We start from the raw sequence: 16,897 nt of genomic DNA on the forward strand, positions 1-16,897 counted from the left end.
TAGTCCTTATATAGGCAAAAGTCCAGTATTTCTTTTATAGCCTCCTTCTTTTGACTTCACTGGGAGTTTTGCAGGTGTAATCAAGTCAGTAATTAGCCTTTAAGGACCTACATGTTCCAGTGTACTTATTTGGTGCAGCCATGCCTTTCAGTAGACTGAGCAGGGAGACTGAAGAGCCTGTGTCAAATTCACTGAGGTTCTGTGCTGGCTTCCTCCAGCACAGAACCCGTGGGAGCGTTCCTGGTGGCAGGAAGTCTACGCAGGCGAGTTGCAAGGACACAAGGCCTCAGTCACTTTCCCTTTGTCGAGTGGCCTGCAGCTAAGCAGCACGTTATTAGCTGGGGAAGGAACGTGGTTAGGGCAGCCCCTAGGTATCCCCCACCAGCAAATTCCTGTTGACCTCCAGTCAAAATTAAAGCTGCTGGCAAAAACTCTGAGATACTGCTACCTGCCTTCTGCTGGATGAAGCTCTTCTGGGGTGCAGTGGGGCAGGCTGGCACAGGGAGGTATTGTTTGCACCTCCCTATACCATTGGGAATTAATTTGTTGCCTTATCATTTGAGGTGACAAAGCTTGAATTGGTCACAAGCTGGGAATCTAGCATATTTATTTCTCTGCTACAAAACCTTCAGAATGTCCTTGTCAACATTAGCATCTCTGCTTGATGCTAACTTTCACTCTTGATCTTATATAGGTAGAAGTTTGTCTTGAAATCAGTGTATTAGAAAAAAAAGTTCTATTAAACTTTGGGGGGAACTTGAAAATTATTTTTTTACATATAATAGCAAATTAAATTTTCTATGCTGAAACATACTATTAACTTAACTATAAGCAAGCTATTAATTTTTTTCCCACTTGGATGCTTAAAATCAGGATACTAAAAACAAAACATATGGAGTGTTGCAGTCTTCCTTTGTTAAGGGAAATATTTTCAGAAACAGCATCTCAAATACTGGTGCAATTTTGTTTTTGCACGTGCATTTTCACACCCAATTACCGTGCAAATTAAATTTTAGGCATGCAAAATTATGTCCACAACTTTAATAGCCTAAATAGCTACTGACATTCTTGTACCCTATTCATGCAGATAATTACCTTATTTCTGTGAGTTATTTATTTTATTATATCTCTGTATACATTTTGCAAAGCAATAGTTGCAAATTGCTATTTAGTGCCATTAATCCAATTCCCATTTATGGGTGTGATTCTACAATGTGCTGATAACCCTCAAATCCCAGTGCTTCACATTAATTAGGAGTTTTGCCATTGATTTAAGAGAGAGCTGAATCAGGCCCTAAGAGAGAAGATGACCCAAGGTGTGTATATATTAACAAACACATACTTTTGTCATGTTTACCACTTACCTGTAGTTTAAAGCTTAGTAGACGTTGTATACAAATTACAATGTATGCACAGCACAATAACATATGCATACTAAAAACAATAGAATAACCATAAAAACATTGAGAAATTCTGTCTCACTGATTAAGTTCTTGCAGAAACCTGCTAAAGAAATGGATTCCTTTCTCTTTAAAAGTAACAAATGTTTACATGCCTAGACTTCGAACGTTGTCTATTTTTCCATAAATGTAATTTCTCCTTTTAAAAGACAGTTCTTTTTGAACCAAAACAGCATAATCATCAATCTAAAACTGAATCAAATAGGGTCCTAATCTCAGAAATGGCCCTTCAAGAACCTACATGCCCCCTCTGCTCTTATTATACTCAACGGCAGCTGATGATGTTCAGCACTTGATATGGTTGGACCCTTTGTTTGTTTTGCTGACATAAGTGCCTGAGGCCTGGTCTGTACTTAAAACTTAGGTTGACATAGCTACAGTGCTCAGGGGTGTGAAAAATCCACACCTTGAGCACTGTAGCTATGACAACTTAACCCCTGATGTAGATGGCGCTGTCATTGCATGAATGCTTCCGTCAACCTAGTTACCATCACTTGGGGAGGTGGAGTTCCTACAACAATGGAAAAAAAACTTTCATTGCTATTAGCTGCATCTATACTATGGGGTTATAGCTATGCCACTATAGCCCCCATAGTGTAGACATAATCTAAGCCTGCTCTGAGTGAATTCAATGGAAGAGTGGCTATTGACTTCAACAGGGGCAGGCTTAGTCCCATAAATGTTTCTACAGTAAGCACATGAGAGCAAATCATATTTATAGGTCTTTCAGTAATGTGTTTGAGACAATGTTCTATATCAATAAAACTCTTGCAGTGGATTGTATTGCATATTTATGAATAGCAAAGGACATTCCCATCCATCATTAAAAGTATTGTGCAGCATAGCTAATATAAAACAAAATTTCTGCCTGTCTCTCACTCTCTCTCTCATGTCACTGTTTTTTCCACTTCAGATAAAATGTTTTATCTATCTTAGAAAATACATGAAGGGTTGATCTTGCCTTCCATGGGCACACTGAAATCAATGGGACTTTTGGATGCCTAAGGAAGGCAGACATAGTCTCTTATATGGATACCTTGATATTGATTGATTTATCGTAGAGTAGATTTTTGTTTATGAGAGATGTAAGAGAAAAGATGTTGCCTGGTTTTAAAAATATGGTTTTAGCTAAAATGAGAAATGGGATTATAGGATGCTTTTCAGAAAATGATGTTGGATTAAGAAAGGAGGAGTGTATTTATACATGAGCCTGCAGAGTTGATATGTTCAAAGAAAGTTTTATGGAGGAACTGAATTTAGATATAAATTAATTCTAAATAGCATTTTAACACTGATTAGTAGGGCCCTACCAAAATCACAGCTGTAAAAAATGCATCACAGACCTTGAAATCTGGTCTTTTGTATACTTTTATCCTATACTATACAGATTTCACAGGGGAGACTAGCATTTCTCAAACTGGGTGTCCTGAGCCAAAAGGAGGTTTTGGGGGGTGTCACAAGGTTTTTGTAGGGGGTCACAGTATTCCCACCTTTAGTTCTGTGCTGCCTTCAGGGTGGGGTGGCCAGAGAGCAGCAACTGCTGGCCAAATGCCCAGCTCTGAAGGCAGCACCCCACCAGCAGCAGCACAGAAGTAAGGGTGGCAATACCATACCATGCCACCCTTAGTTCTGCACTGCTGCCTTCAGAGCTGGGCAGCCGGAGTGTGGCGGCTGATGGCCGAGGGCTCCGCTCTGAAGGCAGAAGCACAGAAGTAAGGGTGACAATACTGAGACCCCCCTACAATAACCTTGCAACCCTCCTCACAGGCCCTTTTTGGGTCAGGAGCCCTACCGTTACCACACAGTGAAATTTCAGATTTAAATATCTGAAATCATTACATTTATGATTTTTAAAATCCTATGACCATGAAATTGACTAAAATGGAGTGTGAATTTGGTAGGGTCCTACTGATTAGAAGTAAAACAATCCATACTGTTTCACTGAAAGGAGAGGGGAAAACAGGTAAAGTTACCCTTGTGAATCGTTGTAACTCCCAGTGTCAGTTGCAATAAAAAATGCAGAATGTGCAGCAGTATGTGCAAGGAAATTGCTTTCACTGCATGCCAAAAGGATAACAAATGGTGTTCATTTAGGGTTACCATATTTCAGCAAGCAAAAAAGAGGACGGGAGGAGCCCCGCCCTAGCCCCGCCCCTGCCCCTCCCACTTCCCGCCCCCCCAGAACCCTCAACCCTCCCCCCGTTCCTTGTCCCCTGACTGCCCCCTCCTGGGACCCCTGCCCCTAACTGCCCCCCAGGACTCCACTCCCTATCTAAGCCTCCCTGCCTCTTGTCCCCTGACTGCCCCAACCCTTATCCACACCCCCACCCCCAGACAGACCCCTGGGACTCCCACGCCCCATCCAACCACTCCCCACCCCCTGACAGCCCCCCCCAGAACTCCCAACCCATCTAAACCCCTCTGCTCCCTGTCCCCTGACTGCTCTGATCCCTCTCTGCACTCCTGCCCCGACAGCCCCCCCAGAACTCCCAACCCATCTAAACCCCTCTGCTCCCTGTCCCCTGACTGCTCTGATCCCTCTCCCCACTCCTGCCCCCTGACAGCTCCCCCCCAGAACTCCCAGCACCCCATCCCCCCGCTCCTTGTCCCCTGACTGTCCCCTCCTGGGACCCCTGTTCCTAACTGCCCTCCAGAACCCCACCCCCTACCTAAGACTCCCTGTTCCTTGTCCCCTAACTGCCCCCTCCTAAGACCCCCCCAACTGCCCCCCAGGACCCTACCCCCTACCTGTACCCTGACTGCCCAAAACTTTCTCCACTCCCCCCAAAAAGCCCCCCCCCGTTTCTTGACTGCCCCCTCCAGAATCTTCCTGCCCCCTGGCCCCCTTACCCTGCTGCTCAGAACAGGGTGTTGGGCTCTGTGCGAGCCGGACACGTGGCTGAGCTCCCCAGCACAACAAAACCGGGTCCCTGGCCCTGCACAACAAAACCCAGTCCCTGGCCCTGCACAGTGCTGCCGGACCGGGCTGCAGGGGAGAGCTGCCCTTGTATCAGCACAAAGTGCTCTCGCTCCCGTTTTGCTACGCTGCATGGCAGAAACCGCTCCCAGTTGCAAAAGGGGAGGGCTGCACTTTGTGCTGAGACACTTGCTCAGAATGCAGGGCGGATCCGGCTCCTCTCCAGCTGCTCCTGAGTCCAGCCCGGGGCTTCCCTGCAGCCCTCCCAGCTGCTCGCTCTGCTCTGCCGGGGAGGGGGGAAATCCCGGACATTTTGAGTGCTTTACAAATTCCCCCCGGACGCTATTTTTAGCACAAAAAGGAGGACATGTCCGGGTAAATCCGGACGAATGGTAACCCTAGTTCATTGCTGTTAAATGCTTTCGCACAGGGGTAAGCAACCTATGGCACATGTGCCGAAGGCAGCACGCGAGCTGATTTTCAGTGGCACTCACGCTGCCCGGGTCCTGGCCATCGGTCTGGGGGGCTCTGCATTTTAATTTAATTTTAAATGAAGCTTCTTAAACATTTTAAAAACCTTGTTTACTTTACTTACAACAATAGTGTAGTTATATATTATAAACTTATAGAAAGAGACTGGCACACAAAACCTTAAATTAGAGTGAATAAATGAAGACACGGCACACCACTTCTGAAAGGTTGCCGACCCCTGCTTTAGCATGTTAGGTGCTTGATCATGCAAAGTTCTGAGCACTCTGGGCCAATCCAGCAGCACGTGTTTAACGTCAAGCACTTGAGTGCTTGACATTAAACACATGCTTTGCTGGAGTGCCACAGAGTGCTCAGCACTTTGCAGGATTGAGCCTTATCCCAGATCCTCTGCACAGTGCCCAGCCTAGGTATCACAGCAGGGCATGGAGCAAGAGGAAGGGGAGGAGGAATCCCCCACATGCCAAAACAGCAGGAATGGAGCCTCCATAGTTGGTATGTCAGTGTAAGAACTAGAGTTCACTCTGTGAACCTAGTTGCCACCCTTTTGGCGAGAGAGGAGGATGAGGGGCCGTGTAGTGGTTCTGGGGCCGTGTCCAGAAGAGTGGGCAGAAACTGAGACAAAGGGCCTAATTTTGGTCCCTGCACTAAGTATGAATAAATTGGCTTGGCACAGGTGGACAGGGCACGTTCAGTGGTGTCAGGGAATGGACACCTCCTCCTAAGCTGCAGAGCAGCTTCTCAGCAGTGCTCACTGCATCTGCATAGTCACAGATCTCCCAGCCAATCACACTACCCGTGTCTTACCAAGGAGCCCTTGCAGCAGGCTCCCAAAATACTGCCTCCCCTTGTGCAGCAGAACTTTATTGGTTCTGCTGCCTATCAGGATTTCCATGACATGGAGGTGGCGGATAGGATTTGTCCCTGAAACACATTGGTTTGTAAAATAACATTTGCAGGATGAAATTCACAAAATACGTCTGTTCCATTTGCTCCATTTGGAGAAACTACTAGGACTTCCATAGAAACAACTTTTATTAGATGGTATTTATTATTCATCAGTTGTACCCTCCATCTAACATGCTGCTACTTCAGTATTCGGAACTACAGCACCTTAAAAGTTAGAGTGAGTTGAACCACCTCTGCATCGCTGTTGATGCAATGATGGATGGTCTGTTATTTTGCATCTGGATTTGTAAGTGTCCCTGATTTGCAGGAACATCACTGATTTGTACCACTGCTTTTCCTCATTAAGAACTGGTGATTAGTATAGTAAAATATGAAAGATTTTAAAGGGCTTTCTTTGGTCACACCATTTCTATTTGCAGCCACAGAATATTTTTCTTCCCCCGCTCCTCCCCCCAAACAACTGATTTACTTTTATTAATGTTGATCTTTACTACCATGTCAGAGAAATGTGTAAAATATATCCACATACTGTCACCAGCTATAGGGTCAAATCTGCAGTCCTTAGTCAAAAATCCCACTAAAATAGAGCCGTTCCCTCCCCAAATAATTTTTACAGTGCACACCACAAATAGCCAGCAGCATTCTCTGTTCTACCCAGATACTTTATAGCGCACATCCCTGTAGTATCTGAGCAGGCAGCATGTGCCCCACTCTGTCCAAGTAGGAGAAACTTGACTCCCTGCCTAGTACATCCCTGCCTGTTTTCCCTTGGCTAATGTCCTGACACAACTTGAATCCAGACTCAAGATGCATCTCCACACTGCCAGCACATGGCCAGCCAGCAATCAGCTGTATGCTATGCATCCTGCTGCTCAGTGCTGTGTCAGGGCCCACTCCACCTCTGTGCTGCAGATCCCAAGAATAATCTTAATCCTCCCTTCTCCCCAGCTCCTGCAATACCTCTACCTTTATTGGCTCTGATTTATACTTTCCACTATCAACCTTGCTAAGATGGGTCATTTCCAAAGAGCTTTCCAGTCAAGTGCCACCCTCTACGCGCTCTCCCCTCCCCCCCCCCCCGGCATCCAAGTCACAGTTTTAACAGCTGAAAGCATGCCATGCAGCTCCCTCCTGCCCTGTATGTTTTGTCATCAATCGGAGAGCCTCGCCCCCAGGGAAGAGCAAAGGTTCAATATCAAATGTGCACTTTAAATGACACATTTGTGTTCAGTGCCAAAACAGGCAGCCTCCATCGGTTCACAGTGCATCAAAAACAGTCAGTTTCACACCCTGACATCTGGTGGATGCTCCCAATCCCAATTATACCACTTGTGCCCCAGTAAACCATCGTTACCTTCACCTCTCTTGCTGCTTGTGTTCATATGACACACAAGCAAAGAGCGGGAGATTATAGGTCTGAATATGCTATAATGAACAAAATGTATTTCATTGACCAAAACAAGTACCTCTTGATTCAGCAGGTCACTCACTAAACACAGCAGGCCAGATCTTTGGCCCTTTCAAAGGCTCCTTTGCACTGGTTTTAGATGCCTTAATGCAGTAAATGATGATTTCCCTATTGTAGAGGAATCTTCAATAGCTGTAGGGCTGGCTATGCCAGCCTTACACCACTCTCCTTGCTGGAGCAGATTGGGGATGAAGAGAGGGTGATTCTGGCCAGCAAAGTAGCTTCTTGAGCACTGCTGTCCACCAGTAGAAGTTAGAGCAGTCTTAAGAGCAAGAATGATATTAAGATACGGAGCCTCTGGGTCAGTGGTTCTCAACCTTTTTCTAGCTGAGACTCAAAATCCATACATGGTTTCTTGCAATGCCCCACCAAGTCCTACAACCCTTTGCAATTACACAGCAAAAAGCATGTCTGAGTTTGGGTGCTGGCAAGGGGTTTCTGAGATTTGGGGCAAGGCAGAGGCATCAGGAGGAAAGGTCATGGCATGAGCTGCCTTTTGCTTTCCCTGCCCAGACTCCTAGCAAACCAATGATTTTGGTGTTTCCTTAGCTGGTAGGGTATGACATCCTCCCATCATTGCTCTCTTCTGCTTTGCATATCAACAGGTGAGAAGTGCTGCTCTAGATTACTAATTCAGAACCAGATTAAGTCAGCAGTGACTAATGGTAGTTTTATGGCCAATGTGAAATGTGTTGGAGGTCTCAGCCCAGCGTTTAGCAGACAGGTGTCTGTTTCACCAATATCACCATTACAACTGGCACTACTTAACACCCTGGATGTCATACTCAACCAAGGTCAAAGACTAGATGCAGGATCTAGAGACCAATCTACCCTCCCACCGGGAGGTGATCTCTTTAGAGCAACGATTGGGGGTGAGTGAAGAAATTTGCATCATTGCTTCACTTTGTAAGAAGGCTTGTGGGCCTGATCCAGTTGGAACGGAGCCTAAAAGAGGACATCAGTCTCCAGGGTTGTCAATCGGGCACTTTTCACAAGCATTACATTCACTTCTTTTTTAAATAAAGAAATATAGAAACTATGCTTAAAGTTAAGATATGAAGCTGCCATTTATTTTTCCCTTAACAGAGACGGTATCACTTTGGCACTTAAATCAACCTGAGGCACACACTGATTATTTCCTTTCCAGACTCTGATCTCTTTATAAGTTCCTTTCAGATTAGTGTATTTATGGCCCTTTTTGTTCCAGTTCATGTAAATACTGATTCTGACTTTGGGTCTGAGTGTGTGTTTGTTTTTTAATGCAATACTTACATTACTTTGAACAGCTTTAAAAGCAAAATGTCTTTGAATGTGCTAATAAATGAAAAATCATACCTTCCAAAATGATGTCTTATAAGTTGAAGTGTATAGTGTGGGAATGTTGTTGATATTATTATAGCTCCTTAAAGCATCACAATATGCTTTACCTTGTGTGTCTTTTAAATTCTATACAATAGTGTAAATCTGTATTTCCTCACTAGCTCTATAGTCTTCAGTCTGAGGATTCGATCCTTTAAATACTTACAAATGTGAATAACTTCTTCATTCACTTCAGCAGTCCCATTGAATTGAATGGGACTACTCAAATGAGTAAAGGTACTCATATAAGTGTTGCAGGATCAAGCCTTTAGTTAATAACTGATTGTAATAGTGAGGACACATGGTTAGTAACAGCACCCAGACACCAGCAAATGGGGTCTGTGTTAATGTGGATACATTTATATCCAAGTTATTCAACATTAACATAAATTATTGCTATTATAATTCATGTATAGTATTTGTAACTGAAATACACTAGTCCTGTGAAAGTGTAGTTGCCAGGAAAAGCATTGGGTCTTGCTGTTTTATAGATTATTTGAATTTAGCATTCATTTTAGTTATTGAGGTAAAGCTAGTTTCATAGAGAGGAAAAATGATAGATGAATTGTAATGTTCCTGAATAAGCTGCGTACTGTACATTTGAATTTTGAAACTAGAAATTAAGTTTGTTCAGATGTAGTATTTTTAAATGCCTAGAGGGTTTGTTTGTTTGATTTAATATGTAAAGGAACAAACATAAATTACTTTGAAATTTTATTGTAGAGCTAATTGTACATATAGCATAATGTGGGGGGAAATCATCTGAAAGATTAAAATTAGAAATCATTTCACATAGCTGCTGTTTTGGCTTTATTTTGTTTGCAGTAGTCATAGTAGATACCAGTCAATAACAGATACTTATATCAGTGCCTGAGTTTGCCTGGCTTCTCGTGGTTAAAATAAGTTTTTGCAATGATAAAATTGCTCTTGTAGGTTTGTGTGTGTTTCTGGAAAAAGGCAAAACTACATAAGGTTGTGGAAATAAAGAGAAATATGAAAGTAGCAGGCTTAAAGACTGCTGTGGAAATACAACTACATGAAATAGGGTCTAGGTTTCAACATATTTTAAATCAATGGGCCTAATTCACTCCTTTACATGGACTATAGTTAATGGGCCAAATTCATCCCTGGTATAATTTAAGTCTATACATTTCAATGTCAGGCATCTCAGGTTTATATACAGATAATATAGTTTAGTAAGTAAGCAAAAATAGATTATACTTATGGTAGTGTGTCATGTTAGTTCTCAAATTTTCTATGGGTTATTTTTTGATACAAAGAATGAAAAGCAAGTGTCTTAGTGAAATAGGGATATGTGGAGATAAGCACAATGTTGGTACAAAAGGTACCAAAATTAGAAATTTAGGCCCCAGTGCGCCAGACATTTATGAACTCAACCGAATAACTGGGATAACTCATGTGTGTAAAGTTAAGTATGTGTGTATATGACTGTAATAAGGTATTGGTTCTGAAATCTGCAAGATATGTGACATTTTCAAAAGGCCTTGTTAAAAATGTTGTTTTTGGTGGTGTTATGTGGATTACTTTGAAAAGTGGGCCAGATTCTGAATGCAGTTGCACTGATAAAAATCCAGAGTAACTCCACTGGTTTCAGTGGAGTCAAAAACATCAAAAATAGTTCCAAGTTATTTTTACATCCTTTGAGCCACATCCTCAATTGGTATAAATCAGCAGAGTTCCATTGACTTCTCTGGTGCTATTCCAAATTATACCAAGTGAGGAGCTGGCCCCTTGTATTCTAGATCAAGTCATTTAACGTAACATTCAGTATGACTTTATTTTACAAGGTGAAAAGTTACCTAAGGTGCAAACTGTACTACATAGACTATCATTTATATCTATTCACAGGAGATGATTTCACTGTATCACTTCATACTTGAAATTCAGTCTGCTATTTTAATATCAGGGTACAAACATGAAAGGTGCGTGTATTACTGTTTCTTTTAAAGGTGCATAATTATTTTTATTCAATGTGCCTAAAAATTCCTATGTGCTCCTCATTCAGCATAAAATATGTGAAACGGTGCCTATATCACCTACAAATGTACAGAAAATGTACTAGTGATTTATCTAATTGTCACTTACATGTATTGAATTTTTTAGTTAAATATGCATTACACCGAAGGGCTACAAAAAGAAAACTGTGGTATAAAACACTTATTATGCCCTCACTGTGCCAGAAATCCTGCAGCCCTCCGTTTAGCTGCTAATGGCCCCACACGCAGTGGAAAAGCTCTGTTTCTGCTGTGCAGGATGGCTGGAAAGTGGTGCAGCCACACATGGATTCTACAGCACGCTCTTTCACAAAGCCTTTTGCTCTAATTGTATGCTTGCTCCATGCCCAAAATTTCTCCCTATGAGGCTTTCTGTTTTAAGAATTCCCTAAGATAGGGCTACTTTACACTGACTTAATTGAAGTTCCTTAAAAAATATTCCCTTTCAAGCATGCACCTTACCATGTAACATATTCTTTAGCTTTTACAAGTACAGGTTTATGAAAGTGGTCAAATACAAAAAGTAATCACCTGTCAAAGGACATATTAAAGGCAAAACTAAATCAAGGAAAATGGAGGGTTATAGATATTGTGTTATGTCAGAATTACAGTCCTTTAGAAGTGAATGTTTTGCTGCTGGCAGTGCTAAAAAAGCAAAGTTGTGTATTTATTGTCAGATGCTGAAGGTTCAATATGAAAAAATCAATATAATAAAAGTGTCACATTCTTTTCAATTGTGCACAAACTATTTCAAAGTAAAAAGGCAAAAATGGTTTGTATATTTAAAACTGCTTTCTCAGCGTTTACTTCACTTTCGTAGCTATATTTTTCTTTTATCTAAAAATGTAAAATGAATACAAATGCAGTAAGAAATGTATATTAAATACAGACATTTCGCAAGATTGGTTTCTAGCTTTTATGTCTCACAAATACTTTTCCTAGGCAGCGCATATACAGTATAAAGTGAACATATGTATACACACATTATATGCGTGCACATATCTATGAACAGTTACTTACACGAACTCTTCCTATCAACTACTGATTACATTAGTCTCATTCTGACACTAATGCATGCTTTATTCCTTACTTAGCATGAGTTCATAAGAATAATTTCATAATTTGGCTACTATGGCTCTCAATCCTTCTTAAAAAGATTTTTTTCAATGTCTTATGGCTCAATCCTGCAACCCTTGCTGCTTCTCCACGTGGGCACCAATGATACTGCCAAGAATGACCTTGAGCAGATCACTGCAGACTACGTGGCTCTGGGAAGAAGGATAAAGGAGTTTGAGGCGCAAGTGGTGTTCTCGTCCATCCTCCCTGTGCAAGGAAAAGGCCTGGGTAGAGACCGTCGAATTGTGGAAGTCAACGAATGGCTACGCAGGTGGTGTCGGAGAGAAGGCTTTGGATTCTTCGACCATGGGATGGTGTTCCAAGAAGGAGGAGTGCTAGGCAGAGACGGGCTCCACCTAACGAAGAGAGGGAAGAGCATCTTCACCAGCAGGCTGGCTAACCTAGTGAGGAGGGCTTTAAACTAGGTTCACCGGGGGAAGGAGACCAAAGCCCTGAGGTAAGTGGGGAAATGGGATCCTGGGAGGAAGCACAAGCAGGAGAGCGCAAGAGGGGAGGACTCCTGTCTCATACTGAGAAAGAGGGATGATCGATGAGTTATCTTAAGTGCCTATACACAAATGCAAGAAGCCTGGGAAAGAAGCAGGGAGAACTGGAAGTCCTGGCACAGTCAGGGAACTATGATGCGATTGGAATAACAGAGACTTGGTGGGATAACTCACATGACTGGAGTACTGTCATGGATGGATATAAACTGTTCAGGAAGGACAGGCAGGGCAGAAAAGGTGGGGGAGTTGCGTTGTATGTAAGAGAGGAGTATGACTGCTCAGAGCTCCAGTATGAAACTGCAGAAAAACCTGAGAGTCTCTGGATAAAGTTGAGAAGTGTGAGCAACAAGGGTGATGTCATGGTTGGAGTCTGCTATAGACCACCAGACCAGGGGGATGAGGTGGACGAGGCTTTCTTCTGGCAACTAGCAGAAGTTGCTAGATCGCAGGCCCTGGTTCTCATGGGAGACTTTAATCACCCTGATATCTGCTGGGAGAGCAATACAGCGGTGCACAGACAATCCAGGAAGTTTGGAAAGTGTAGGGGACAATTTCCTGGTGCAAGTGCTGGAGAAACCAACTAGGGGCAGAGCTTTTCTTGACCTGCTGCTCACAAACAGGGTAGAATTAGTAGGGGAAGCAAAAGTGGATGGGAACCTGGGAGGCAGTGACCATGAGATGGTCGAGTTCAGGATCCTGACACAAGGAAGAAAGGAGAGCAGCAGAATACGGACCCTGGACTTCAGAAAAGCAGACTTTGACTCCCTCAGGGAACAGATGGGCAGGTTCCCCTGGGAGAATAACATGAAGGGCAAAGGGGTCCAGGAGAGCTGGCTGTATTTTAAAGAATCCTTATTGCGGTTGCAGGAACAAACCATCCCGATGTGTAGAAAGAATAGAAAATATGGCAGGCGACCAGCTTGACTAAACAGTGAAATCTTTGCTGATCTTAAACGCAAAAAAGAAGCTTACAAGAAGTGGAAGATTGGACAAATGACCAGGGATGAGTATAAAAATATTGCTCAGGCATGCAGGAGTGAAATCAGGAAGGCCAAATCACACTTGGAGTTGCAGCTAGCAAGAGATGTTAAGAGTAACAAGAAGGGTTTCTTCAGGTATGTTAGCAATAAGAAGAAAGTCAAGGAAAGTCTGGGCCCCTTACTGAGGGAGGCAACCTAGTGACCGAGGATGTGGAAAAAGCTAATGTACTCAATGCTTTTTTTGCCTCTGTCTTCACGAACAAGGTCAGCTCCCAGACTGCTGCACTGGGCAGCACTATATGGGGAGAAGGTGACCAGCCCTCTGTGGAAAAAGAAGTGGTTCGGGACTATTTAGAAAAACTGGACGTGCACAAGTCCATGGGGCCATATGCGCTGCATCCGAGGGTGCTAAAGGAGTTGGCGGATGAGATTGCAGAGCCATTAGCCATTATTTTTGAAAACTCATGGTGATCGGGGGAGGTCCCAGATGACTGGAAAAAGGCTAATGTAGTGCCCATCTTTAAAAAAGGGAAGAAGGAGGATCCGGGAAACTACAGGCCAGTCAGCCTCACCTCAGTCCCTGGAAAAATCATGGAGCAGGTCCTCAAGGAATCAATTATGAAACATTTAGAGGAGAGGAAAGTGATCAGGAACAGTCAGCATGGATTCACCAAGGGGAAGTCGTGCCTGACTAACCTAATTGCCTTCTATGATGAGATAACTGGCTCTGTGGATGAGGGGAAAGCAGTGGATGTGTTATTCCTTGACTTTAGCAAAGCTTTTGATACAGTCTCCCACAGTATTCTTGCCGCCAAGTTAAAGAAGTATGGGCTGGATGAATGGACTGTAAGGTGGATAGAAAGCTGGCTAGATTGTTGGGCTCAAAGGGTAGTGATCAATGGCTCCATGTCTAGTTGGCAGCCGGTTTCAAGCGGAGTGCCCCAAGGGTCGGTCCTGTGGCCGGTTTTGTTTAATATCTTTATTAATGATCTGGAGGATGGTGTGGACTGCACTCTCAGCAAGTTTGCAGATGACACTAAACTGGGAGGCGTGGTAGATATACTAGAGGGTAGGGATCGGATACAGAGGGACCTAGACAAATTAGAGGACTGGTCCAAAAAAAACCTGATGAGGTTCAACAAGGACAAGGGCAGAGTCCTGCACTTAGGACGGAAGAATCCTATGCACTGCTACAGACTAGGGACCGAATGGCTAGGTAGCAGTTCTGCAGAAAAGGACCTAGGGGTCACAGGGGACGAGAAGCTGGATATGAGTCAACAATGTGCTCTTGTTGCCAAGAAGGCTAACGGCATTTTGGGCTGTATAAGTAGGGACATTGCCAGCAGATCGAGGAACGTGATCTTTCCCCTTTATTCAACATTGGTGAGGCCTCATCTAGAATATTGTGTCCAGTTTTGGGCCCCACACTATAAGAAGGATGTAGAAAAATTGGAGAGAGTCCAGCGGAGGGCAACAAAAATGATTAGGGGTCTGGAGTACATGACTTATGAGGAGAGGCTGAGGGAACTGGGATTGTTTAGTCTCCAGAAGAGAAGAATGAGGGGGGATTTGATAGCAGCCTTCAACTACCTGAAGGGGGGTTCCAAAGAGGATGGAGCTCGGCTGTTCTCAGTGGTGGCAGATGACAGAACAAGGAGCAATGGTCTCAAGTTGCAGTGGGGGAGGTCCAGGTTGGATATTAGGAAACACTATTTCACTAGGAGGGTGGTGAAGCACTGGAATGCATTACCTAGGGAGGTGGTGGAGTCTCCTTCCTTGTAGGTTTTTAAGGCCCGGCTTGACAAAGCCCTGGCTGGGATGATTTAGTTGGGAATTGGTCCTGCTTTAAGCAGGGGGTTGGACTAGATGACCTCTTGAGGTCCCTTCCAACCCTGATATTCTATGATAAGTAATTATCTTCCTAAAGATCTCACAACCCGTACACATATAATCCTGTTGAAATCAATGGGACAATTCACCAAAGCAAGGAATGGTCACATGAGTAAGGGTTACAGAACAAAACATTTACAGGCCATTCATGATGTAAATCAAACTTGCATCATTTATCGACTTGCTTCTATGCATTTAAACTAAGTTAAATATACAGAGTTCTTTTGAAGAAACTAGTACAGCATATTTTTTACCAGGGGTCCAGTGAGTCTAAATAAGCAAACCAATATCTTTAAAGTCATAAAGGTTTATAAACTAGGGTGAAAATCACCTTCCCCTGCTCAAAGTCCAAGTAATAGTGGAGGGGCAGAAGAGACTGGAATTCACGCAAATTCCTACTATCTAATGCTGCAAGTGCCTTGCCTTCAACCTTGCCTTCTCATATTTATCTAGATAGATAGATAGATATAGGCTGTCGAGCGATTAAAAAAATTAATCGCAATTAAAAAAATGAATTGCGATTAATCGCACTATTAATAATAGACTACCATTTATTTAAATATCATTGGATGTTTTCTACATTTTAAAATATATTGATTTCAATTACAAAACAGAACACAATGTGCACATTGCTCACTTTATATTTATTTTTATTACAAATATTTGTGCTGTAAAAAACAAAAGAAATAGTATTTTTCAATTCACCTCATACAAGTACTGTAATGCAATCTCTTTATCATGAAAGTTGAACTTACAAAAATAAAACAATGTAAAACTTGAGAGCCTGCAAGTCTATTCAGTCCTACTTCTTGTTCAACCAGTCACTCACACAAACAAGTTTGTTTATATTTGCAGGAGATAATGCTGTCTGCTTCTTGTTTACAATGTCACCTGAAAGTGAGAACAGGCGTTGTTGTAGCCAGCGTCGCAAGATATTTACATGCCAGATGCACTAAAGATTCATATGTCCCTTCATCTTCAACCGCCATTCCAGAGGACATGTGTCCACGCTCATGACAGGTTCTGCTCAATAACAATCCAAAGCAGTGCATACCAACGCAGGTTTACTTTCATCATCTGAGTCAGATGCCACCAGCAGAAGGTTGATTTTCTTTTTCAGTTGTTCGGGTTCTGTAGTTTCCACATCAGAGTCTTTTAAGACTTCTGAAAGCACCTTTTAAGACTTCCACACCTAATCCCTCTCAGATTTTGGAAGGCACTTCAGATTCTTAAACCTTGGGTCGAGTGCTGTAGCTATTTTTAGAAATCTCACATTGGTACCTTCTTTGCGTTTTGTCAAATCTGCAGTGAAAGTGTTCTTAAAACAAAGAACTTGTGCTGTGTCATCATCCGAGACTGCTATAATATGAAATAATTGGCAGAATTCAGATAAAACAGAGAATGGAAACATACTATTCTCCCCCAAGGAGTTGAGTCAAAATTTAATTAGCGCATTATTTTTTAACAAGCGTCATCAGCATGGAACCATGTCTTCTGGAATGGTGGCTGAAGCATGAAGGAGCATACGAATGTTTAGCATATCTGGCACATAAATACCTTGCAATGCCAGCTACAAAAGTGCCATGTGAACGCCTGTTCTCACTTTCAGGTGACATTGTAAATAAGAAGTGGGCAGCATTATCTCCTTTAAATGTAAACAAACTTCTTTGTCTTAGCGATTGGCTGAATATGTATGATTGAGTGGATTTGTAGGCTCTAAAGTTTTACACTGTTTTGTTTTTGAGTGCAGTTGTGTAACAAAAAAAAATCTACATTGTAAGTTGCAAT

Source organism: Malaclemys terrapin, chromosome 2 (assembly GCF_027887155.1).
Source record: "Malaclemys terrapin pileata isolate rMalTer1 chromosome 2, rMalTer1.hap1, whole genome shotgun sequence".
NCBI classification, from domain to species: domain Eukaryota; kingdom Metazoa; phylum Chordata; order Testudines; family Emydidae; genus Malaclemys; species Malaclemys terrapin.